We start from the raw sequence: 27,835 nt of genomic DNA, 5'->3' as shown, positions 1-27,835 counted from the left end.
GTCCTGGGTAAGGACTCGATAGGTAGACAAAATGCCAAATCCAGTCTGAACATCTGGCTGACTGTGCGATGATCCATAATAATAATAATAATAAAGTTGGAAGGGACCTTGGAGGTCATCTAGTCCAACCCCCTGCTCAGGCAGGAAACCCTATACCATTTCAGACAAATGGCTGTCCAGTCTCTTCTTAAAAACTTCCAGTGTTGGAGCATTCACCACTTCTGGAGGTAGGTTGTTCCACTGGTTAATTGTTCTAACTGTCAGGAAGTTTCTCCTTAGTTCTAGGTTGCTTCTCTCCTTGATTAGTTTCCATCTGTTGCTTCTTGTCCTGCCTTCAGGCACTTTGGAGAACATCATCAATGCTATAAGAAAGTGGGGTTTGCTCTGTTTATATACAATTGGCTTGCCCTATCAGTGTTGGTAGGAGTGTTTTTGGTGGTTTCTTGGTTAAGCTATTGCTTCCTATTAGCTTGTTTGTCTAAGTTGGCAATTACTTGATAAAGAAACTAACACATGTTGTTCTTGGTCTCCCATCCTTGGCAGAGTATTCAGATTGCCTGCTTTTACTGTTTTAATCTCTTTGATCTTGAATAAACTGAGTAAATTGTGAATTAATATAGCAACTGTGTGTGAGTCAGTATCTGAAACCATAAGAGGACAAGAACAGTCACTAAGGCAGTGCAGTCATTGATATTTTGCCTAACAACCATTTTACTTACCAATGATAATTCTGATCCAATTAGGTAGTTAAGGACGAACTGTACTAGATGACTTTATAGGTGTCTGTAAGTGATTTCTCTAATGACCTGTCTTTTGCAAAGGTTGGATTAAATAGATAAACGGAGCCATGGTGCTACAGTGGTTAGAATGCACTAATGCAGGTTAATTCACTGCTCAGTCCAGGAGTTTGATTCTGAATGGCTCAAGGTTGACTCAGCCTTCCATCCTTCCGAGGTCAGTAAAACGAGGACCCAGATTGTTGGGGGGGGCAATATGCTGAGTCTGTAAACTGCTTAGAGAGGGCTGTAAAGCACTGTGAAGGGGTATATATGTCTAAGTATTATTGATATAAATATGTGCAGAGCTAGCCATTAGTAAGCTAACAGATATTCAGTTGTTTCCTATTTCATGATTCTAAAATTATGTGAGTTCATCAATTAATAATTATTAAATTCTTTACTCTTGTGAGCTAATACTAACGAAGATACTAGAATAGTATTCTGGTACTACTATTCAAAAACTTCATCTGTATTCTCAAAAATAGCTTTCCTATAACCACACGTGTGTGTATGTATCATGCTACAGGTAGTCCTTGTTTAACAACACGTCACTTAGCAGCCATTCAAAGTTAATACAAAACCTCCAAAAAGGTACTTACAATTTTGAAGTTCTGACGGCCACACATTCACCCTGCAATCATATGATTGCATTTTGGGTACTAGGCAACCAGCTTGCATTTATGGCCATTTGCAGCATCCTGTGGTCATGTTACTGACTTTTGGTGTTTTGTTCCAGTTTCCAGCATTTATTTCCAGTTTCCAGTAAAAAATTCCATTGGGTATAATGGATTCATTTAATGATTGCTGCATTCATTTAATGACCACTGCAACAAAGGTCATAAAATCAGGTGCAGTCACATGGTGATCATTTAAATGACTACCTGAGTTACAACCATAATTCCAGGCTGTCAAGCCCTGTGGGGCTTGCCAATCACTGGTGGGAGGAATTCGGAAAACTCTCCACCACCATTGTGCACAGCTGCGACACTGCACAGCCCCTCACTTTGGCCGGCACCAGAGAAACCCACTCCTCGCCGCCTCGCCAATTAGCTGGGTGTCGGAAGCCGGCAGGACACTGCTGAGTCCGGCCAGTCGGCACCTGGAAACCCCAAGCCTTGCTGCCCCGCCACCCAGCTGACCGTCGGACGACAGCAGGCCATTGCGGAGCCCAGCCGATATGCACAGGCCAGCAAAAGCCGGAACCGGGCGAGGGGCCCTTTCCAACAGCACAGACACCCCGTGCGACAGCTGAATGAAGGGGGGGGGGATGAGCAGAACCAGGGGCTGCGCAGCACAGAACACTCACTGTTACCAGGAGGAATGCCGGCGGCAGACCACGAGGGCCCAGAGGAGCCTGGAAGCAGCGCGTCAGCAGAAGGCTCTATCTTGAATGCACAGGAAGCAGGGCAGAGAGGTGGGGTTCAGCTGGGGGAGGGTCAGGGCCAGACAAATGGACATTTGAAGACAGCTGGGCAGATGGTGGTTAGCGGGCGGAGGGTGGGGTTTTGAGTGTGTCACTGTTATATGAAGCACTGGGAGCAAACCACTCCCAGTGCTGACTTTGTTTGTTAGGGATTAAAATACCTGACTTGCACTTCGTTTCTGCATTCCTGCATTTATTTCATCGGGACGACGACAGACATCGTGACACAGGCTTAATCATGGTCGTAAGTCAAGGACTACCTATAGGTATTTTCATTCCTTAATATCAATAAATCAAAAGGAACAGAAAAGGATTGCTTTGTTTTAAAAGGCATTGCTGATTGTACTAATTATCCTATTTTTCCTTAAACAAAAGAATTCTGGCACCTTTGACAAAGATTAAGATGTGTGAGGCAAAACCATAAATAAATTTATTTTAATAAATAGAGCAATAAAAGAAAAAGGATAATGAATCACTAACCTCTGGTTATATGAGCCCTGCCAATCTGGTGCCTTAAGGCTGATTTTTGAAAGCTGATTATTTACCAGCATTGTTTGTCTTAATGGCATTTTATCTCTGCTGTATAAAATGATTAGAGCATTTGTTTTATCTGCTCTCCATCTTTAAAAATGCAGGCAATCAAAATACAGATGAGACTATTGAGCAAATGAAATCTCTTTTAGCCAATGCCTCCAAAATATGGTTATGTCAACATGTATTCACAGCCAAAGATTTTTCAAAGTTGCCTATCACATTTTGCTTCTTCCGTCAACCAAATTGATCATCAGAAAAAAAGGGACAACACAATCAAGATCCATATTAAGGTCATACCTTTATTACATATGACTTAAGGGTTACTAAATAACTAATTAGCTTTTGTGTTAACAAGCAGGCAATTCTTTTTTTCAACACCAGAAGAGGGAAAAAAGAGAAGTTGAGACACTTCTTCACAAGGTTACAATCACAGAACTTTCCCTAAAGCAGTTTTCCCTGTCCTTGAGTCACAGGAAAGCTTGTCCTGACATGAGAGAAACTTTGTCCCTGTTGCCAATTTTATTTTGCTTCTATTGCTTTTGTTATTGTAGTCACCTGGCTTCTCTGTAAGATAATGGGTGATAAAGACAAGCAGATTTTGTATACTTTGAGACTACTCCTAGAATAAGGTAGAGACAATTATTTTAATGCTAATGTAGTTGAAGATGACTCAAGTCTGTCTTACTAATTTGCTGCAGGACAGATGAACCAAGGTTATGATGACATAGAAGGATAAAGAAAAAAAATGTAGTTTGAACATGTTTATACTGTGGTTAGGTACAAAAGAGAAAAAAGTTCTTTAGATGAAATGCTGCAATAATCTGCTTTGGGTCCTATAAGGTACATGGATGGTTTCAACTGTCCCTCTAGGAAGAATAAGCAAATCATGGTTAGTGTCTCCTCCATCAGTGTCTTGGAAATATCAAATTCAATGTTTCAATCAATATTTCCTTCTTTGGCAATTTTTTTTTAATGCAAGTTTTATTAAGTTTTTCAGTTTTTACAACAAGGTGCTTAGGAAACAGCGTGGTGATGGGGTAGTCAATTACAAAAACCAACACATTTATGTATAATTCAAATTAACTCGTTAAAAATTCCCTCTAGTTCCCACCAATCATGTAACATATTCAGACTAATACAAATGTACTAGAAATCAATCAATAAAATTTATGAAAAGCCATTAATTGTAAAAATCCCAATCCTGTATTTAAGCTTTACAAAATTCCAATTACTATATTTCAATTAGCCATTACCAAACTTATTATTTAAACTTCGGGTATCTGTAATTTCCCTCTATTCATAACATAATAATTATAATATCTAAAAAAAGAAAAAAAAAGAAAAGCATATTATTCCCACAACTACATTCTTATATTTCCTGAACATATTCTATTCTTGTTCTAGTATCTCCTCATTTACTAATACCATATCTTCTATTAACACAATCCATTTTCTTATTCTCTTTCCACTACAAAATAATTATCATACATAAAATAAACACATTAATTCAAAAAATACAGTCTATATCTCAAATATATGTTCTACTAACCAAAACATTTCCTCCCACTTATAATTCTAAATCTTAAACCTTAAGTCAATCCATGTCTAAAGAGCCTTTTTAACCCATTGCATACAATTTTAGGTCACACTCTTAAGTCTTATTCTAGCTTTCTTTTTGTACCAAACAGGTTTCCATAACAGAGCCTCTATATCAACAAATGAATCTCTTTTTATTCCTCGTGGTATCACTTGAGTAAAAAAAAAAAGTCCCATCCTCTGTTTTAGGAACCTGACTCCTTTGTAATTGATCCCCTGTTGCTTTAAAAATTCAGATCTCAACATTTGATTCTGCTGAGTAAGACACTCAATTATGTCCAATTTTGTGGTTAGTAGTTGGTTATCAAAATTGTCATAGTTCTCAATAAATTGTGTTTGCGCATCCATTCCTATTACTTTTGAAATTGTATATGGTTTAGTTAAAGTCACTTTTTGATCATCAGGAGTCTCAATAGGTTGGATATAGAATGGCATAGAATCCTCTTTGGTATTGGTTGATTCCTCTTCTTTGGCAAAATTTAATGAAGATGTAAAATGTAAATTGAGACAGGATTCCAAATTAATCCTGAAGCTGCATGGAGATAGTCAAATTCAATGGATTCCAATCTATTGTCTGGTAATGTAGGATTTTTTTTTTTAAAGACAAACTGCTTTTCTCTCCAGAAAAGATAACGGTAGGGTGGAGTTTCTTCTTATCTGAACTCCAAAATCCATGCACTTTTGCTTGAGACAGAGAGGTATATTCTAATAAAGCTGTTGGAGAATTCTGGGAGTCCCAGAATTCCACCCATCTTAAACTTGAGAAGCCTTGGGGCTGCTAGGAAGTGCCTGTGGAGGTGGTGGCTTGCCTGCCCTTTCTGTGTATCTTCCAATACAAATTTACTAATTATGGTATAGAAAATACTTTCCAATTTCCTACAACTTCATTAAGCCCATCAGAAAAAAATCCAGCAAGTGATCTCCAGCTAGAATATGAGACATCTTTCATTTTTACTGAAGAAAATTTAGAATGGAAGGAATATGATCCATTTGACCAATTTCTATTCAAATAGCATTCCTGCTTTGCCTTCCATAACAGGGAGGCCACCCCATTTGGCATCTCAACATACTTATATTTACCAATCAAATTTTAGAAAGTAAATGACAAGGGAGGAAAATTGACTATCCACTCTTCCATTAGTTCTTGAAGCATTTTCAGGAAATGGATGGTGGATGGGCAGAGAATAGCAGATAATTTCACAGTGTGCACAATCATCCATTAAATCTGCTTGTAAATCTTCTATAACAAAACAGAAGAAATAAAGCTTGCTTTTTCTGCATCCAAATTCGGGGAAAAATGACAGCAACACAGTGAACATTGAAGAGGTAGGAATAAGAAGAAAGGACACTGTAGCTGAGTTCTATGGTGTTCTATAGCCATAATCATATTTGTTTGACATTGGCTTAGTAAATTGTACAATCCATGTCATTTTGGTTTATTCAGCAAGCTATTATTAAGCCAAGAGTTGCTTCAAAATGAGATGGGAGACAAATGAATTTAATAAATAAATATTATTAAACTAAGCTAATGCAAAAGAAAACATGTAAATAAAAGCAAGGTGATTGTATACCTAAGGTATATCGAACAATAATGTAAGTAAACAGAGGTATTTAAGTCCTTCTCATTTAGTTCAAGGGCCTATGGTTATCCAGTGAAATTGAGTGATGATTGGTCCAGGATGATTTAAAAAAACTGTCAGGCATTTAGGAGCTGACAATCTTTTTCCAGAAACCAAGAAGCCATATCTGTGAGTAAATGGTAGACCACTCTTTCTCTCTCTCTTGGGTAAACATAGTGGCATTTGGGAAGGCCTTTCAGGATGAACCATATTCATGGATTACATTTTTATAGGAAAATGAGTTACATCCAAAAGGAAAATGAGGACCGAGGTATACATTGCCAACTCATGACTTAAAACACAAGCTACACTGTGAAATTTCCTAATCCAGATGTGGTGATGGCTGTCAGTATTTAAAGGTATTGAAAAGCAAGTATGATAATTCATAGAGACTAAGGCAGTGGTGGCAAACCTATGGCAAGGGTGCCAGAGGCGGCACTCAGAGCCCTCTCTGTGGGCACGTGCACTGTCGCCTCAGTCCTAGGCCTTCAGCTGGGTTTTATAAAACCTTTTCGCTTTAGGCCTCCGCCGTCGTGTGCAAAAAAAAAAAAAAAAAAGGTTCAATCAGTCAATTTGAACTTCTCGCAGGAAAAAAAAAGATCTTGCAAAGTTGGAATTGATTGACTGAACTTTTTAGTCCCACCCAATCTGCCATTACCACTGCAGCCATGCCCACCCAATGGGCCACACCCATCTAATTGGCCACATCCAGTCAATGGGCCATACCCACCTGGCACCCAACGATGCATAAGTGGGTTTTGGGTTGCAGTTTGGTCACTCGATCTCTAAAAGATTTGCCATCACTGGACTAAGGCTATTCATCATAACTGCTGCATGTTTCATGCAATTTTCCAGATAAGAATGTTATGGGTTGCCAAATCTACAGAATTTAAGAGGACAGTGTGTTTGAAAGAATGTCAACAATGACCAAATACTCTTTTCCTGTCCAAGTAATTTTCTCATAATATAGGACAAAATTATACTAAACACCCACCATGCATTTGTATATTGCTCTCATTTCACTCCTACCATTCATTTCTTTTCCTTATTTAGGTAGTGTATTTTGTAAAGAGATTTAATAGGTATTTTGCTTCATATGAACCTTCAACCTATTCTATTAAGCTCTACATATTGGTCTTTTTCATGCATTCATAATTCTAATTGTACAGAGGAAATACAGAGGTATGTTGTAGGCTCACACCTTCCTTATCACAGGAATGTAAATTAATTACCGGAGGATGTAACCATGTTTCTCAAAGCAAAAATATGGGGCACAGCTGAAGCATAACTCAAAGCCATCACTCCATTCAGCAATTTCAATTATCATTACATGAATATATTAAAATGCCTAATTCCTTCAAGTTAAGAAAACTGTATGAAAGTAGCATACATACATACATAAAATGTAAGTAGTATTTGGTAATATTTGAGATATACTATTATAGGTTCAGCAACCAGGAGCCAATTTTTTTAAAAAAAATGGTAGAAATGTCACAATGTTCTAGCAATTTTACTCTTAAGATTTTACACAATTTCTCACATTTTCTTGTTTGAGCTTGCACAATATTTTGGCATTCTCTCCCAAAAATTCATGTCTGGTAAAAAAAAATCAAGATTTTTAACCATATAAAAGATGTATGTGGACAGATGTGTATAATAATATAAAAATTATATAATCTATATAAAATTATTCCTGGGGGAGTCATATGGTGCTTGCAAGGCATCTACTGACAATCTCAGGGCTATCATGTTTAATTTACAAAAAAAGTTAGAAACTGCCTGGCTTTTGCCATTTTAGTCTTGCGTCTTTCTTGCAAACAGAAGCTTTGCAGCTTTTGCATTACCGAAAAGAGCAGGTACTTTAAATAAGAGTGCCAGGCAATTTTAGCTCATCTTTTCTTCTCAGATCCATCTGGGCAGTTAGATAATGTCAGTCTCTGACTTTAATGGTTTTAAGAGGCTCTTTAATTGGTGATGTGCATTTTCCCATTCACTTCAAAAGGAGGCTACCAGCCTCCTGGGTTTGGAAAGTGCCTTACTGGTGTTTCCTGCTTGCTTCTCAAGAGGAAAATCACTGAACTGACACTGCATTGCCCTTTGAGTGAAGAGTCTGGCACAGGAAATGGAGAAATGGAGTTCAAATTTCAATGAAGGAGCTGCTCATTGGATAACACAATTGGTTATCCTTTCTAAACTCCGGATTGCCTTCTCCCTTTGAAACTTATATCTTAACTTCCGGTGGATAGCGTCGATGATGGCGGCTACATTGTAGCCGTCCTCCTGGGACGGCATGAGAACCGCGGAGCACAGCAGAGATCAGCTGTCCCGCGGCTCGAAATCCCCCTCCCGGGTGAAGGGAGGGGGTAGAGAATCACCCGAATAGAGGTAGAGCCTCTTAAACCCCCCAGGATTTTTTTTCTGGGGGGTAGAAAGAGAGCTCCCTCGGAGTTCGGGCTGCCTCCGCCTCTCAGCTGTCTCTGTTCCTTCGGGAACAAAGCGAAACGCTGCTACCATCTCCGCACGCTTAAAATGACCGGGTGAGTGATTTTTAAAAGCGGACAGAGCTGGATAAAGGATTGGACTTATTGATTTTTTATTTACTTTTTAGTTTAGGCTGATTTTCTTTTCTTTTTCTTTGTTTTTTGCTTGTGTGGAGAGTGAAAGTAAAATGGCGATTTGAAAGTGCTTTTTTTTCTCGGAAGAAAGCGAGTCAAACGGAATGTTATGGACTATTTAGTTTTTTCTATTTAAACTTTTTAAACTTTTTTTAGAAGGTGGTTTTGTGTTTTTGAAATAGCTTTTAAACTCTCCTTTGCTTTTTATTTTTTTCTAGAGGATTTTTTATTGTATTTTCTTTAAGAAGGAAGAAGAGGAAATAAGATTTTTCCTTTTTTAAAAAAATGGCTTCAAAGAGGCAAGCAGCTTCTACAGTTCCTAAGGTGGCTTCTTCCCCTGCGATCTTACCGGTACAACAACCTAAAGCTACACCGGTACAACAACCTAAAGTTACACCACCATCTTCTCCTCCTCTGCCAGTATTATCTGTACAAGACATGAAAGATATAATGGGAAATGCTGTATCTCAAATCAGAGAGGAAATGAAGGACCTTTTAGATCAGAACAAAACTGAAATTAGAGGGGAAATGAAGGAGCTTTTAGATCAGAATAAAACTCAAATCAGAGGAGAAATGAAGAACCTGTTAGAGCAGAATAACACTATTCTGAGGCAAGATATAGTTATGGCTCTATCAGGACTGGCTTCTGTGGTTGAGAAGCTTGATTCAAGGGTTGAAGAGGTTGAAGAAAAGGTTGATACCCTGGAAGATAAATTTGAAGGCATGGAAAAAAAGATGGAAATTTCACAAGATGACATTGTTATGTCTCAGTATAGGGAAATGGAATATGCTTTAAGAATCAGGGGTCTGAAAGAGGATATGCAACAAGATCTGGCAGAAATTGTGGTAAACGACTTTGCTGTTATTCTGAATAGGGAGAAAGATGGAATACTTAGAGAAGTGGAAAAAGTTTACAGAGTTAATTCCTGGGTCGCAAAACAGAAGAATTTACCAAGAGATGTGGTGATTTATTTTGCAAAGAGATCTCTGCGTAATGAAATTATACAAGCTTTCTATAATAAGAGGTTTCAGATTGCTGCTCAAGATGTCATTATCTTAAAGGAGATCCCATCTAAAATTTTAAGAAAGAGAAAAGATTTTGCTTTTCTAGCTAATGAACTTAAAACAAGAATGATGCCATTCAGATGGGAGATTCCGACGGGTATTGTTGTGAGCCATGCGGGGACGCGTTATAGACTCAATACAGTTACTAAAGCAAAGGAGTTTTACAGTTCGGTCCTGGGAGCAGGCTCACCATCATTTATGATGCAGAAAGCTTTGGATGGTAAAGAGGTGGAACAACAGTCTGAAGGACAAGGTGTGATGGTTGCTGGAAAGCCACAGGTAAAGTGGTCGCAACAAACAGAGATCAAAGAGCAAAGAATGACCCGTGCAGCACATAGACGCAAGGAAAAGGAACAACAGAAGAAAGAAGTTAAAGAATCTCTTCAAGAAATTGTTTCGTTGCCGGTGGGAGGAGCAAGACCCAAGAGTTCTGCAGCACATTCTTCTATGGCAGATCTTCAAGCAGTCTTCTGCAGGCTCTTGGTTAAGGGAGATGGTAAAGCTCCTGACCTGGAATGCTAATGGCCTTAATTCCCCCCAAAAGAGAAAGAAAATCTTTCATTACTTAAAGCAACATAATAATGATATTATTTGTTTGCAGGAAACACATATTTTATCTAAAGACCAAAAACATTTAGCCAATGCTCGTTTGGGATCTCATTTTGTATCTTCTGCTCCTGGGAAAAAAGAGGGAGTAGTCATTTATGTTAAGCAAAACTTATCAGCCTGTTTGGTAGAATCTGATCTTCAAGGGAGATATGTTATGATTGAGGTTGGTTTATATGGGAAGAAAATACTTATAGTGGAGTTGTATGCACCAAACCAACAACAGGAACAATTTTACAGATTGTTACATCAGAAATTAACTTTGTTGGATTATAGATCTGTGATATTAATGGGTGATTGGAATGGTGTGTTAGATATACAAGGAGACAAAAAAGGATCTTCTACTTTTTTTAAACAGGCTAAACTACCTAAAGCCTTTTTTGATTTGAAAGAGGACTGGGAGCTGAGAGACTACTGGCGGGAACGCAATCAGGAGGAGAGAGACTTTCTTTTCAGACAGACACCAATCCTTTTCAAGAATTGATTTTTTCTTGATTACAACTGATTTATACTTTAGGGTAAAGAATGTTAAGATTTTTCCTAGGACTTTGACGGACCACAGTCCAGTTTGGATGGAGTTGGCGGATGAAAAAGAGGAGAGGAGATCGTGGAGGATTAATGAGAACTTATTTAGACAAGAAAAGAATGTTCAAAAATTAAAGGAGCATTTAAAGGATTATTTTGTTTTAAATATGCATAAGGGAACATCAATGTCAATGGTATGGGATGCAGGTAAAGCCTTCATGCGTGGGATCTTGATACAAATGAATAATACTCACAGACAAAAGCAGATTCAGAAACGTAAGGATTTGGAAGATGAGATTAAATTAAAAGAAAAAATTTTGATTTCAAATCCTACAGATGAAAAGGTTAAAGAATCTATAAAATTGCTTAAATCACAATTTAATATGTTGATGGCTGATCAAACTGCAACTAACTTACTGTATATGAGACAAAATACATTTTGTAATGCTAATAAACCAGGGAGATGGTTGGCTTACCAACTCATAAAGCAACAGAGACAGAGAATTATAGATAAAATAAATCATAATGGTAAATTGGTATATCAGAAGGAGTTGATTAAGAAATCTTTTTTAGATTATTATCAAAAATTATATAAGAGTACTAAAATACAGGTCTCAGATATAGATAATTATTTAAATGAAGCCAACTTCCCTAAATTAACAGAAGATCAGAAACAAGAAATTAATAGTCCAATTACTAGTGAGGAAATTGAGACAGTGATTAAAGAACTAAAATTAGGTAAAGCACCGGGTACGGATGGTTTGACATCTATTTATTATAAAACTTTGGTACAAGAGATGATTCAACCTTTAAGACAGCTTTTTAATAATATATTACAGGGTTTAGAGATCCCCCCGTCATGGGGCAGAGCCTTTATATCTTTAATTCCAAAAGAAGATCAAGATCTTACTCTACCAAAGAATTATAGACCTATATCTCTTTTAAAAGTAGATTATAAGATTTTTGCAAAAATATTAGCTAATAGGCTTATGAGGGTTTTGTGTCAGATTATACATAAGGATCAAACGGGTTTTATAACTGGAAGGTATATGAAGAATAATGTCAGACAAATTATTAACTTATTAGAATATCTAGATAAAAATAATCAAGTCTCTGCAGGATTGATATTTCTAGATGCTGAGAAAGCTTTTGACCAATTGAATTGGCAATTTATGTTAAGACTAATCGATAAAATGAACTTTGGAGAAAAAATTTCACAAGCTCTTGGTGCTATTTATCAAAAACAAACGGCACAACTTATAGTTAATGGGGGCTTGTCAGAGGTTTTTATAATAGAAAAGGGGACTAGACAGGGATGTCCATTGTCACCTTTGCTGTTTGTTTTAACTTTGGAAATATTGTTGATTAAAATTCGAGAATCACAGCAAATAAAAGGAATAGAAGTTAACAAAAAAGAATACAAACTAAGAGCTTTTGCAGATGACTTGGTGGTTACCCTGTCCCAACCTACTCACTCCGTAATAGAGTTATTACAATTGATATATCAATATGGACGGGTTTCGGGTTTTAAAATTAATAACAATAAGACTAAAATACTACCCAAAAATATGACTAATATGGATAAGCAGACTTTGGTTAATCTGACAGATTTTGAGGTTGTTGATAAGGTAAAATATTTGGGGGTTAGTTTATCTGTCTCTAATGTAAAATTGTATAAAAATAATTATGAAAGGTTGTGGGTCAGGATACAAAGAGACTTGAAAAATTGGGAGAAGTTGCAATTATCTCTTTTTGGAAGAATTGCGGCGATTAAAATGAATGTCCTGCCTAAATTCCTTTTCTTATTTCAAATGATACCTATCTTAAAGAATGAGGTCAATTTAAATGAATGGCAGAAAGGTATCAATAAATTTATCTGGGCGGGGAAAAAACCAAGAGTAAAGCTTAAAATTATACAAGATATTCGTGAGAGAGGTGGACTCAAGGTACCAAATTTGAAATTGTATTATGATGCTGTGGCCTTAACATTAATTAGTGATTGGGTTAATTTAACAAATGTAGAAATACTCCTCTTGGAGGGTTGGGATTTACTTTTTGGATGGCATGGCTATTTAATTTTTAATAAAAAAGTTGACCGGGTTTTTAAATCCCATATTATAAGGATTTCTCTACTTCGGGTTTGGAGGAAATATTACAGAAGTGATTCTAAAATACCATTATGGGCTATACCTTGGCATGCGATAGAGGGGATAAGGAGAGGAGTTAAGATGGATAGTGTTTCTTATGCACAATTGCTTAGATGGGATGGTAAAATTTGGCAGTTAAAATCTTTGGAAGATTTAGCACAAGAAAATATTATATATTCATGGTTTCAGTACAGACAAATAGCGGACAGATGGAAGATAGATCGTAATGTGGGCTTGCTTAGAGAAGATGAAAATTTTGTTAAACAAGTAAAAGATCAAAGACGAACTCATATTAAGAGAATTTATGGGTTGCTAGTAGAATTGGACTCAGAACCAGAATTAATTAAAGAATGTATGATTAAATGGGCACAAAATTTTGGTGAACCAGTTCTACTAGATACCTGGGAAATCATCTGGGTGAGAAATGTTAAATTTACACAAGCCCAGAACTTAAGGGAGAATTTTTATAAAATGTTTTATAGATGGCACCTTGATCCACAAAAAATGTCTCGTATGTATCCCGACTTACAGCCCAAATGTTGGAGATGTGGTTGTTTGGATGCTACTTATTACCATATTTGGTGGTCGTGTAAAAATATAAAAGCCTTTTGGATTAAGATATGGTGGAATATTCAAAGAATTTTTAGAAGGAGGGTAAAATTTACCCCACAATTGTTTTTGCTAGGTATTGTTACCGATTGTGATACTAAGGAGGTTATATTGATGTTAAATTTAATTACAGCCGCAAGGTTGTTAGTAGGGCAATACTGGAAGAAGGAATCTTTGCCTACTTTGCAAGAGTGGTTTTTTAAAGTATCCTATCTGGCGGAAATGGCAAAGATTTCGGCTTTTTTAAAGGATCAATCGCAAGAGAAGTTTTTTGTGGTATGGGAAAAATGGATAGATTTTATACAACATAAGTTGGATATAAAAAAATATTACTTAGTTTATCAATAATTTATATACAAATTTTAATATTTTATAGATTGTATTATTTTTTCTTTTTCTTTATATGTTTTATTATTATTTTACTTTCTTATATTTCTTTTCTTCTTTCTTTCTCTTTATTCTTCTTTTTTAAAATATTTTCTTTTTTTTCTTTAATATTTATCTCTTTTTTATATATATATATTATTGTTAATTATTCTATTAGTAGTTTAAGTAATGTATTTAGACTTATCTATGGTTTATATATTTTTTTTAAGAATTCAAGAAAATTTAATTAAGCCTATATTCGGCTCTGGGAAAGTTGAGGGAGGGAGTGGGAGGGTTGGGGTGGGTTGGGGAGGGTTGTTTATTCTTATTTTGTAAAATTTTAAAAATTTTCAATAAAAAAAAGATGTGTGGAAACTTATATCTTAGAAGCAAAGAAGGAGTAGATATTGTCTGGATTCAAGTGGTTTAATGATTTAGTAGTTAATAGAGGATAGACTGATAAATCACGAAATAACCTGAATCCAGAAAAACTCAGACAACTTGTCCCATATTTATCCTGCCCCAGCACTAGGATCATCATCAGGACTTTTCCAACGTTACTTGTAGAAAATGAATAGCACCGTAGTACAGAAATACAGCAAATGCTATACAGTTGAAAGGTTCAATCCCTGGTACCCCCTGAAAAGGATTGTGGGAAAGAAGCCTCTATGTTAAGACCTTTGGTGGTCTCCCAACTACAACTGCTATCATTGAAGAAATTTCCAAGTAGGGTTCCTTCAGTAACATGAATCCATCTATTGAAGCACAAACTACTTTATTACAGTATCCAGGGTATTACAGTAAATATACTGTATCAGGGTGCAATCCGATATATCTATATTTATAGATACAAATAACTATGCTCATTAAAATATGTTTACAATTGGACACAGCAGCAAAATATTTGATCAGATATAAATAGCATATTGTGTGCTTAAAAAAATCAGAAAAGGTGAAATAGTTAAGGTGATATCACAATCACAATAGTATATTGAGATATCACTGGCTACCTTGTTATCGTCACTTGGATTTATTTCCCAAAGCTTTTCTTATCTCCTATTGTTCTTTTACTGTTTAATCAATATTTTTGTCTCTAAATATTGGATGGATAAACTGGCAGCTTTATTTTCACCAAGAACGGTGACTTGAAAAGTGATTTTCTTATCTTACAGATTTCCCCCCACATTAGGTTAGGTCCATGGTGGCGAACCTATGGTGGCAGGAGGGTTAACAGCGGGCACGAGGGGACCAGGAAGAGCTGCGCAAAGCAGGCGGAAGGGAGGCTGGGTAGATTGCGGACGCCACTCCTCACCCCCTCCGTGCTGCTGCTACCGCCACTGCTACTTTAGCCAAAGCGACCCAGCGGTTGCTGCCACCGCTGCTACCCCACCCAGCTCTGCCGCGGCCATGCCGCTGTCCCGCTCCGGCCCAAGGCAGCACCTCTGCCCTGCACAGCTGGTCCACTTGTACCCACTCTGAGCCTGCAATTGGCCTCCATGCTGCCACTGCCACTGCAGAAGTTGTGCAATGGGGGCATGTATCTAGACAGCTCGGGCAAGAAGGTGGGCTTCATAGGGCTGGACCCCAGTGTTCCCGAGTCCTCCCATGACAGGGCCCTGTTGATCGCCGGCTCCAAGGGTGGCGGCAGCGGCAAACACGGCTCGATCCTCAGCAAGCCCCGTTTGCCACCTTCTGCCCAATACCACTGCCATGAAGCCGCAGAACAAGCCAGGTGGAGGTAAGGAACCGGGTCAGGGCGGCGGGAGAAGGGCACTCTGTGAGAGTTAGATCAGAGCAGTGAGAGAATGGCACTCTGCGAGGGTTGGATCGGGGCGGTGAGAGAACCGTGCTCTGCGAGGGTTGGGTCGGGCAGCAAGAGCAGGGCACTCTGCAAGAGTTGGGGAGGTTTCTGATTAAGCGTCGGCTTCAGAGGCGTGCAGGTTGTGTTTTCAGGGGAAAGGGTGGGGTTTTGTGGAGTTACTTTAAAATGGGAAACACCCGTCTTAGTTATTGTTAGCAGGAAAGGCTTTGCTCTGACGTGCGATAAGATGGTAAGTTCAAGGAGGCCGTCGTATTCCATTCAGCTATGGGTTGGCTTTTCCGTGATACATATAACTCTTGTTGTGTTTTTAAAAATGGTTTAAATGTCCAGGGAAAAGTATGCAGTGAGAAGTGCCTCACCGCCAGCCAGTACTTTCCCCCCCTAACAGAGCACTCCATCACCACTGCTACCCTGAACCAACTCTTGCAGAGCGTTGTTCTCTCAACGTCCACATCCAACCCTTGCAGAGCACCCTGCTCTCGCTGCCCTGACCCAACCCTCGCAAAGCGCCATTCTCTCGCTACCCCCACCCAACCCTTGCAGAGTGCCATTTTCTCGCCACCCCCACCCAACCCTCGCAGAGTGCCATTCTCACTGCTCCACCCCAACTCTTGCAGAGCGCCTGCTCTCGCCACCCTGCCCCAACCCTCGCAGAGCACCGTTCTCTCACCATCCCTACCAAACCCTCGCAGAGCATCGTTCTCTCGCTGCCCTGACCCAACCCTCGCAGAGCACCATTTTCCCACCACCCCAATCCAACTCTCCCAGAGCGCTGTTCTCTCCCACCTGGTCCCAACCCTTGCAGAGTGCCCTGCTCTTGCTGTCCTGACCTAACCCTCAGAGCGCCATTCTCTCGCCACCCCCACCCAACCCTCGCAGAGCACCATTCTACCACTCCCACCCAACCCTCACAGAGTGCCGTTCTCTTGCTGCCCTGATCTAACCCTTGTAGAGCGCTGTTCTCTCCCACCCTGACCCAATCCTTGCAGAATGCTGTTCTCTCGCTGCCCCCACCCAACCCTCACAGAGCACCCTTCTCCCACCTCTTGCCCATCATCCCACTTGCCAGAGACCCCCTGGATCTCCCCAACCCTACCTAGCCCCCACAGGCATCTCTTCCCCACAAGCAACATCAATGTGGCCACACCCACTGCAGCCATGCCCATCCAATGGCCACACCCACCCAGTGGGCCACACCAACCCCAGCATTCAATGATAAATAAGTGGGGTCTGGGTTGCAGTTTGGGCACTCGGTCTCTAAAAGTTTCGCCATCACTGGGTTAGATGGTTAATTTGGCCATTAGTGACAGATGATTTTCTTTTTCTGCATTCCTCCTCTATTATCTATCTATCTATTCATCCATTTATATCTATCTATCTATCATCTATCTATCTATATCTATCTGTCTGTCTGTCTGTCTGTCTGTCTGTCTGTCTGTCTGTCAACTGACTTGGGAACAGATCATGAACTGCTCATGTGCAAGTTCCAGGTTAAGTTAAAGAAGAGAAAAGCTAATCAGTTTCCATTAATTAATACTGTATATTTATCCACTAACATCAGGAATTGCTTTGAAATCTTGAACCTTATTGATAGAGGAGAAGAAAAGGAACTGTGGAATGAATTTAAAATTATTAAGGATGAATCTGAAGAGAGATGCCAAAGATGGAAAAACAGAAGAATGAATAAACAGTGAAAATTGCCAAGAAAAGAAGCCAAAGCCAAGAAAGATAAAAATCTCAGGAAGGAAGCAACAGAAGAATCAAGTTATGTCACCAAATTTGGAAAATAACATATGCCAATGGAGAGAAGTAAATCTTCAATCCAATACCCCCCCCAAAAAATAAGATTACTACAAAATATTGAGAAAGTGAAAGAATACCAGTATGTGCTTCATTGAATATAAAAAAAACTTTTGGTTTTATTGATTGTGTCAAGCTGTGAAATGTCTTTAGAAAAATGGGAATACCAGAACATCTCTATTTTCATACTAACCTATATACTAGTCAGGAAGGCACAATACAGACAGAATATGGTGAAACCGACTGACTTCAGATTGGCAAAAGAATGAAACAATGCTGTATACTTTCTCCTTATTTATTCAACCTATAGTAAGGAAAACTGTAGAAGATGGAAGAAGATGAGCAGCACTGTAAAACTGAAGGAAGAAACATCAATAACCTGCATAATGCTGATAATGAAAAATGCAAAAGACCTGCAAGCTTCACCTGACAATATTGCACCTGACAAATACTGTGATGAGTGCCTTAATTGTGGAGCTAGGCTAAAGGCAGACTTATCTCTTTCACAATGGGTTTTTTTTTCAAGTGGCAAAGGCATGAAAAAATTAAGAACAGAATAGCATCAGTCATTAATATCACGGTTTCTCTGGACAAAATTTGACAATTATATAAACATCAAAACAACAACAGAATAGCACCTTGATAGGACTATATTATTAGCAAAGAAAGGGTTTAAACAAGAGCACATAGTTAAGGGCAGCATGGTGACTCAGTGGTTAAGAAACTGGGCTTGTCAGCTGGAAAGCCAACAGCCGAGGTTCAAGACCTGAGCGCCATGTGGTGTGTTTGTCCTTCCTCCTCGCTCAAGCTCCTGCCAACCTAGCAGTTTGAAAGCAAGGTAACAGCACTCCGTGATGTCATGCTGGCCACATGACTGTGGAAATGTCTTCAGACAACATTCGTTCAATGGCCTTGAAATGGAGATGAGCACTGCCCCCTACAGTCAGTAACAATTAGCAGAATAAAATCTGTGGGGTCTCCTTTTACCTTTACATAGTTAAAAACTCTGGTTCTTTATGGATTAAACTGGCAGCTCTAAGACGTAAAATTTTACAGCTTAACAGAGGAGAGATTCTGAAGTCATTTCTTTTTTGGTATTCGGTATTTGAGCAAGACAAGAGTGGAAACATTTTGGCATGAAACCTTTTCTTTGCTTTTGTGCCTAGATGTGGTTGTGATGTTATAGGAACATATGCAACTGAAAGACTAATATTTTCAGCAGGCAGGTTAATAATTTATCTCTCAGTCTAAGCTATCTTGCAGAATGACTAATAAGATATAGTAGAGTAATATTCATTATCCAGAAGTGTCCAGAAAAAATGTTGAAAAAGAAATTTCAATAAATAATAATAAAATAGCATCTGGTTTTCAAACAATAAACAACATCAACATGTAGCTAAATAAATCTGAATGGAGAAGGGCTTCAGAAATAATCTGAGTGGGATGGATGGTTGGAGAAAATGCTGGTCATGAAAGAAAAATTGCCTGGGAACCTTATAAGACAGCAGCATCTGTAGATTCTCAACCTTACAAATATTCAAAAACCATAAACAATTAGACTTTACCGTCATCAATGACGACAACTGACTCTCTTTTGGCAAATTGTAAGGACATCATAAAAAAGACTAAGAAAGTCTCATTGCTAACATATATTGAGATTGATTGGTTCTTAATTGAAAAGTAGTTCACTTGCTGGAATTTCTGTTCTCTTTCATCTTAATAAATCTTGCCAAAGGCAGGTTTGTAGCATCATACTTGGGGGGGGGATCATTTTCAGTTCAGGAAGTTGTCAAAGCTTGACATCTTACAGGGTTAATTATAGATCTATTTGGAAAATGAATGTTTGTTCTTTAAAATAACCCTTCCTAAAGAACATGTCATATTCTACTAGCACTAAGGTGAAATTCCAATTCATGTCAGGATCAATAGATCAATTATCAGTAGAAAAGTCAGAGTTAACCCTGCCAACTTCCAAGCTTCCATTCTTCTCTAGAAAACTGGATGGCCTGTCAAAGTTGGTGTGGTGTTGCAGAGCAGAGGCAAAAAAGAGGTCTGGACTACAGTCAAGAATATTTAAAATGAGTTGTGAAAAGGAAAAGAAGAAAAAAGAGCAAAGCAAAATGCAAATAAACAAGGAATAAGCAAGATACTCATGCTGATGTTGACACTGATGATTCCTGATTGTCAGTAAAAATAACAACAGAGTTTTATAGAGCTTTCTTCTTCTTGCTGATGATTTTCTTTCCTCAAAGGTGACAGTCTGTATTTATTAAATATGGTAAATGGTGACATCTACTGGAATTTTCTGCACCAGCCAATATAATTCCAACAAAATACTGTATTTTATGCCTTTAATTGTAAAACTGTAAAGTAGCTTTAAAAAATAAATAACCAGAACTAATCTGTTTAGTCAGATCTCTTTAGTACTTTTAAAAAACAGAGACCAAGCACTGCCATTATGATGCATTTTGTGTGAATATTCACATAGGAAAACAAAAACTACATAGTGTACTGGAAGAATATCAGGGGCAATCACCAGGCGATCACCAATGTGCTCTGAAGGTAGATGAAATATTGCTCAGACCATTCACTTTAAACACAATGTTCCTTTAATGTACCTTTAATTGCTTTTATAATATTACTTTTCTGTCATTGTGGCTTTTGTGAGCTTCCAAGTAAAGGGTGCTTTAGACTTACAGGACAGCCAGCTTGAGAATCCAAATAAAACTCCAAGTTCATTCTGTTTACTGAATACACAGTAATGGTAATGCTAATGGCATGGTAATGTCAAAGCAAAACTAATTCTGAGGTTCCCAGACACCAGAATTAAACTATAATTTCTCCGACCAAACCCCCATCCTCTCACGTAGTCCATGTAAACAATTTCACTTTGTTATGGGAACCATCTGCTTCCTCTCCACACCTTCTGCAGTGTCCTTGGAAAAGTTTCAGGTTCTGAAGGTTTTCAGTGAAACCGTAGAGGTTTCATTTCTCCATCTAACCCATTCTAAAGCAACACCTCCCCGCCTTACTCTAATGCAGTGGTTCTCAACCTTTCTAATGCCGTGACCCCATAATACAGTTCCCCATGTTGTGGTGAGCCCCATGTGGGTGTGGCCACCAATAAGAGGGAGTAGGACAGCTAGGGAAAAGGGAACAAAATGGTGGACAGCATGGTTTGGCGACCCCTATGAAATGGTCGTTCGACCCCAAATGGGGTCCCGACCCACAGGTTGAGAACCACTGCTCTAATGGCATTGAAATGAAGAGACACGTAGCTGCCAAAGTTTCATTTTTGACATTACTATATTTTCAAATTCCAGTTACAGTTTAGGCATACTATTTAGAATGCTTATTTTTCTAGACAGGAGCCAAAGAGAGACAGAAAAGAAATAAAAGAAAGAGGATAAAAATTGCCCACACCTATTTGATTAGTGCCAGAAAAACCTAGGGACAATTCTATATGCTAGGAAAAAAATACTGAAAATGCTAACTCTTCACATCACCTGGTGATTGTCTATTAGCCCATATATATGGTAACCATTATCCCTATCAAAAATGTCACTTTTACAGAATGCTGGCTAGCAAACCAAGTATTTCATTATTATTTTAAATTTTCATTTCTGTGCAGCTTTATCCATCACAAGTAATTAATAGGCTTGGGAACAAGGCAATTGGACCTGAAAACCACATTGTGACATGACAAAAACAGGTGAGCTTTGGAATCTTTCCACACATACTTAAAATTGGTGTGTGCTTTCTGCTTATGCTTTAAATACAGCCAATATTCCCTATGTTAATCATACAACAAGAGTGGACAATGTCTGAAGGGCTGACAATTGTAATGTATTTCCTGATCTTCCAAAAACCCATAAACGATGAGATAGCATTGCTGGAAGGAGCATAAAGGATGAGATGGCATTGCTGGAAGGAGCAAGGCCATTTATTTATTGCTGTTAAAGGGGAGGAAATGAATAAACCACTTTTATTTTCCCACTTAATTTGCCCACTGTCAAAATGCAGCCCAAAAGACTACCAGTAATATTCACTGTCAAAATGACCAAATGCTGATTTTGGATTCAAATCTTTGGGATTTTTTTAAGGTGGAATAGATTTGCTTCCTGAATGACTGATTCTATTCTTTAAAAAAATAAGAAAAAGAAAAAAATATGCCACTCAAGTCTAGTGTTATTATAAATAACCTAGCTAGGGTAAGATATTAGAATCTACAACTTTCTAGACTTCATTCCCTCCCAGCCTGAGTTTTACTCATTTCCATTTTATGAAAAGAAAAAAAAAAGAACAATTCACTGAGAAGGCTGATCTTTGAAAAAAGATTTAAATAGTTTAATACTTTTTTGGACCAAATAAGATAATTTTCCACCTTGTAGTTACTTAAAAAATGTCAGAATGATATATATAGCAAATGAGTGCTAAAGTTCAGATGCATTAACAATGACTGAAAGGGATTTGTTTCACCTGCGTAAAATTTCTGAAAAATGTGAAAAAGAGAAGCAATATACTGTATTCTGAGCATAAAAGGGAATCTAAGTATTCTAAAGGATACATCATATACCATATGTATTTCAGATACTGAAAGGAATTAAACAGCTGAATATGAACTCTGAAACAAGTTACAAGTTGGCAGAGAATAATTATATAAGGGTTTTCACATGAGGGAAAAGAGTCTGAATCTCAAAAGCTTCACTTTCATTTTCTCACTTCGTGCTGGGAGCACAATTTATTCTTGAAAACTAAGAAAGTGTTTTAGGACAGATGTGATTTCTCAAGGAATTGAATTTGTAAAGCAATCTGAAGTACAACTGAGAAAGGATATATATAAGTCTCATAAATAATTATATATCTTATAGTACCATAATGCATAATGTAAATTCTCACATTTTTCTTTTCCCCAGATGTATTCAATCAGAACTACCAATACTGGCCAAGGATAACAAAAAATGATTCTTCAACATACTGGAAGAACTAATTTGGACATGGCTGAGTTACAATATTCAACAGGGACTCTTCAATTCAACCTGTAAATCAACTACTAACCTTCATTAACTAGAGTACACTGTGTTGATTTGTAATATGGTTTGTTTGATTTGCCACAGGACTTTGTAAACCATGATATTACACATTTTACCCTATTTGACAGTTTCTCAATACATCATGATTTTGGAAAAAATGTTTGTCATAATCTGAATTCAGTTTTAATCTAAGATACTTTAGACCAGCGTTCCCCAATCTTTCTGGCTCTGCAGACTGGCGGTGGCAGTAGGCAGTGGCAGCAGAAGGAAGGGGTTGGTTTTGATCATGCAACCTAATCTCACAATGTGCAAATGGAGCTGTCACGTTCACTTGCCGCTTGCATGGCCCATTTCCCATTGGGCCATGGACCTTTACCGATCCATGGATCGGCGGTTAGGGACCCCTGTTTTAGACTAAAGGAAGGACAGCATAGGCTATTATAAATCTTTTGGAGAAATATAGATAACTATTTTTATGTTATTTTAATTACTAAATTAAGTAAAACAAGATCACTTCTTAAAAAGAGACTGCATTTCTAGCCACACTTGAAATCATTTCTGATCTATTTTTGTTTCCCTTTTTCAATTAAAAAAAAAACAACCAGATAATCCTGAAATAGTTGCAGTTCATGATCTGGAAAAGGTGATTGCATCAAATGCTAATTAAGTTAATTAACTATAAATCACTGCTCTTGCAAAATGTTCTCACCAGCTGGACTATTAAAAATTATTTGCAACTGGAGGAAAACAACTAATGACCATAGATTTTTACATTCATTTATCAGACATTGTGGTGAAAGAAACAACACAAACTATATAAAAATGTTTCCAAAGGAACCCTTTTATTAGATTCTCATTTCCTATCAAAATAAATTAATTTCTCACCCATTATAATTATTAATTATATTAATATGAATTTTATATGAATTGAGCACTGAAAACATTATACTAAAACTATACTAATGCTAAAAGTAATATACCTTTTATTAATTTATTAACATTTTGAGAATATGTAGAAAATATTGAGAATTTGCTTAATTTTTCAATTACAAATACAATTTTTAATGTCTCACTAAATGACAGCATACTTTTAACAGAGTAGCACTGTGAGTGTTGAGATTATTTTTTTAAAACAATTATCAAATCTTGACAAATGTCAGAAAACAGTATTTTAGATTCTGGCAATGAGTTCATGACTATATCATCCAATTGTTTTTATTTTACTTTAAACCAAGTTAGAGAAAAATTCTCATTGTTCTCATGAGAAAGCTACTGTATCTATATACTTACTTTTATTTTATACTTACTTAAAGTATACTTAAAATTATTTGGATGTATGTATAATGGTATGAAAGCACAAGATTTGTTGGAACCAGAATGCTTAGATTTACCAAAAAAAAAAAAAAAAAAAAACCCACAGAATTTTGTAAGTCAAAAGTGCAGAATAGCTGATTAATTGTAGAGAAGTAATTTAAACCTCTAATGCAGTGATTCTCAACCTTTCTAATGCCGTGACCCCATAATACAGTTCCCCATGTTGTGGTGACCCCCAAGTGGGTGTGGCCACCAATAAGAGGGAGTAGGACAGCTAGGGAAAAGGGAAAAAATGGCGGACAGCATGGTTTGGTGACCCCCGTGAAATGGTCATTCGATCCCAAATGGGGTCCCGACCCACAGGTTGAGAACCATTGCTCTAATGCCTACTGAAAGGTCATAAGAATTCTTCAAGTAGCGAAAACAGTACACAAAACAATGAATAGAATTTCTGATAACTCATTAACTGGTACTGTCAGTTTTAGTCTTCTTCCCTTTCTCCCAACAGCCAGCTAAAATCTTGTCAATTATGGCACATTCCCCTAAAGTTTATCTTTTTTTTTTTTTTTAAAAAAATGTTTTTACTATGATTTTGTGCTCTTTTTAAACAAAGCTATGTTATTTTTTAAAACATTTTTAATGTTTTTATATTGTTGCTTTTATTGTATTTTAAGGTGCCCAGAGTCATTCCAATACTGAAATGGGCAGCATATAAAATACATAAAATAAATAAAACAATGCTCTTTCCCAAAATGGAAATTTAAATGTATCATATCCAATATAGTTTGGGGTATTCCTCATATATATCAAAGTACTTGGCCATCTTTAACAACTATTACAGTATGTTTTATTTGTTATATTCCCTAATTATCAAATTAATTATCCAAATAACTCTTCTAGCAACTGTTTTGAGTAATCAGTTAAAAGGCATATACAGAAAATGTCAGAAAAAAGGCTACCATATTCTTGGTTGTTGTGGTTATTGTTGTTTTGCCTCTATAGACCAACACTGTTCTTTTGAGTACTCTTGATCATCAGGAAAGCAATATAAAAATACATGTACTTCTTTTCAGAGGCACATATTTATGCTTTGGGAAATAAAAAAAATACTGAAATACATATGTTGAATAGTCTATTTAGAATTTTTTTAGGTTTATCTAGTTAACAATGAAATGTATGGATCAATAAATTTGTCTGAATGTTACCTGGTAATTCAGAAAATAATCCAATTTAGTTTGGAAAGTGCTCAACAGTCTAATCCAAATTTGGATTCAAAATACAGAGCTTTGGGCCTCTTGCTTGCTTTCATTGCAAATCAACCTGCGTACTCACTGTTTCTGACAAAATTGGATGGAATGTGCAGTGTTATTGCATTCCTTATGCAGAAGCTTGTGAAATGTCAATAAAGTATAACATCTTTTTGAATCAGTGGCCTTTATATTGTGACCTTTAATTTTTTTAAAAAAGTGGCAGTATTTTCTGAAATTTATGGGCATTCTTGACATGCTAAGAGGATCAAGGATTTAAGTTAATAGTTTGAAGGGAGGAAGTGCTACAAATGTTGCTCTTTTAAAGATGTTTGCTTTTTTTCCCAGGCAACTCTTATAGAAATGTCAGTCACTTTCCCTAAGAGATTTATGAGATTAACCTAGTTTGCTAAAGCAAACAAAATATTCTTTTCTGATTGGTAGATTAATAATTATACCAATTTTAATAGGTAGATTAATAGTCTTTTCTTTTTCCCTTCCCCAATGTAATTTATGTATTGCAGAGTTTCATGTATGCCTTCCCTTAAAAATGAGATGAGAGCAAATTGGGATGTTGTTATAGAATTTCCTGTTGAGACTCAATAAAAGCAAAGTAGCAGCTGAACCAGCACTAATCTCTGCAACATCTTCAGACCTCTTGAGAATTTTAATCTCTGACTTAGAATATCTGAGCTCCACGGAGTACCACCACAACCAAATAGAGGGACAGGCCTTTGAATAGTGGAAGAGTTTTAAAAGACAAGGTCAAACTCTCAGGATGCAGAGAAGCACTGGGATAACTTGGTGAAAGAATACAATTACAGTTAGCAAAACAAGAATTAAATCAGGAAACAAAGAAGATATCAGAAATAAAAATTAATGTGACCCACCTTGACTCTTTGCTATAAGATGGACAGAAAGAAAAATATTGTTGCCAAGATTTTGAGATTCTGTTACTGTAGCCTATAACAAGAAAGCAGCATTCCAGTATTTCTTGTGGAGTCTGCTTTCTGCCTGTCTTGAGGAATTGACACCAGAAAAAATGATCTTGGAAATCAGAATAATGATAAACATGACGAATCTTGGAGGCCAGATCCTGGATCGTTCTTTTAATCAGCCTTTCAAGCCCCACGACTGTGCCATTTGCCTCGGATATACCGAATTTCACCTGGATCTCCTGCCAACCTAGCAGTTCAAAAGCATACAAATGCAAATAGATAGTAATAGTAATAGTAGTAAAGTTGGAAGGGACCTTGGAGGTCATCTAGTCCAACCCCCTGCTCAGCAGGAAACCCTACACCAGCGGTTCTCAACCTATGGGTCGCGACCCCATTTGGGGTCGATCGCCCATTTTTGGGGGGTCGCCAAAGGCGGCGATCCGCCATTTTTCGCGGCGCCATGCACGCGTGCCATGCATGGGGGCGGTGCCGTGCATGTGTGCTGCGCATGGGGGGCGCGCTGCGCATGCGCGTCACGCATGGGGGCCACCGCACATGGGCGCGCATGGGGGCGCGCTGTGCACTCGCACCGTGCATGGGGGCGTCGCGCATGCGTGTTGCGCATGCGTGTCACGCATGGGACGTCACGCACACGCACCGCGCATGGGGCCCCGCCCCATGCACGTGTCGCCACGCATGCGCAGAACGTTTGTGTGACGGGGGTTGCCGTCACACAAACGTTGAGAAGCACTGCCCTACACCATTTCGGACAAATGGCTGTCCAGTCTCTTCTTAAAAACTTCCAGTATTTTTAAATAGGTACCACTTTAGTGGGAAGGTAACAGTGTTCCATGCACTTTTGGTGTATAGTCATGCCAGCTACATGACTACATGAAGCGTCTTCGGACAATGCTGGCTCCCTTGGCTAGGAAACAGAAAAGAGTATCACTCCCTAGAGTCAAACACAACTGGACAGGAGAAACATTTACCTTTTTTTAATAGTGATTTTTTAACTTTACATTCTTTATATCCCATATGGATGGGGAACAACAGATTTCAGCTGAACCCCAGTAAGATAGAGCAGCTGTGGGTGAGCCTTCTGTATCCAGGGGTTTATCATCTTTGGTCTTGGATGAGGTTGCACTACAGCAGAGAGACCTGGTGCATAACTTGGGGGATCCTCTTGAACTCATAGCTCCTGCTCAATGAGCAAGTGGCAGCCATGGCCAGGACAGATTTTGCCTAACTCCTGTGTTGTGCACCAACTACACTCTTTCCTGGACAGGGAGGCTCTAATATCAGTCACTCACGCACTGGTCATCTTCCGATTGACTGTCAATGCGCTCTACATGGGGTTACTGCAACTTTCAGTTGGTGCAAACTCTGGCTCTGCAGACCACACTGGGTGCCCAAAGACATATAAAATAACCTTGCTCCACAAACTGCACTGGGTACCAGTTTGCTTCTGGGTCCAATTCAAGGGTATCACCTATAAAGCCCTACATGGCATGGGGTCAGGTAACTTACAGAACTGGCTTTTTTTCATCTCATCAGCCAGTCTCACTCAATCAGGCAGGGAAGGTATGTTGCAGACCCCTTCAGTCAAAGAATTGGCAGGGTCTAGGAAGAGAATCTTCTCTGCTGCTGCCTCTACGTTGTGGACCATCCTTCTCCCAGAGGTGAGGAAATCCCTCAATCTCTTGGCATTCCACAAAGGTGTTAAATCTTGGTTCTGCAGCCTTGTGTGGGAGGCACAGAGGACCATGCAAATGTGTAGCTTGCTAATCCCACAAGAGC

At 38.1% G+C, this 27,835-nt stretch overlaps 1 long non-coding RNA gene across 1 annotated transcript; it reads left to right on the top strand.

The window, feature by feature from the left end:
• The first annotated feature begins 1,047 nt into the window (after window positions 1-1,047).
• LOC120316858 lies at window positions 1,048-23,952 on the top strand. The gene is made up of 3 exons (XR_005559075.1): window positions 1,048-2,468; window positions 21,138-21,218; window positions 22,423-23,952. It is a non-coding gene; the product is annotated as an uncharacterized LOC120316858 (long non-coding RNA).
• Window positions 23,953-27,835: the final 3,883 nt, after the last annotated feature.

This window comes from Crotalus tigris, unplaced genomic scaffold (assembly GCF_016545835.1).
Source record: "Crotalus tigris isolate CLP2741 ecotype Arizona unplaced genomic scaffold, ASM1654583v1 scf7180000019496.3020429, whole genome shotgun sequence".
Lineage (NCBI taxonomy): Eukaryota > Metazoa > Chordata > Lepidosauria > Squamata > Viperidae > Crotalus > Crotalus tigris.
The sequence above is the reverse complement of the archived record's forward strand: the minus strand, read 5'-3'. Positions and strand labels throughout refer to the sequence as shown.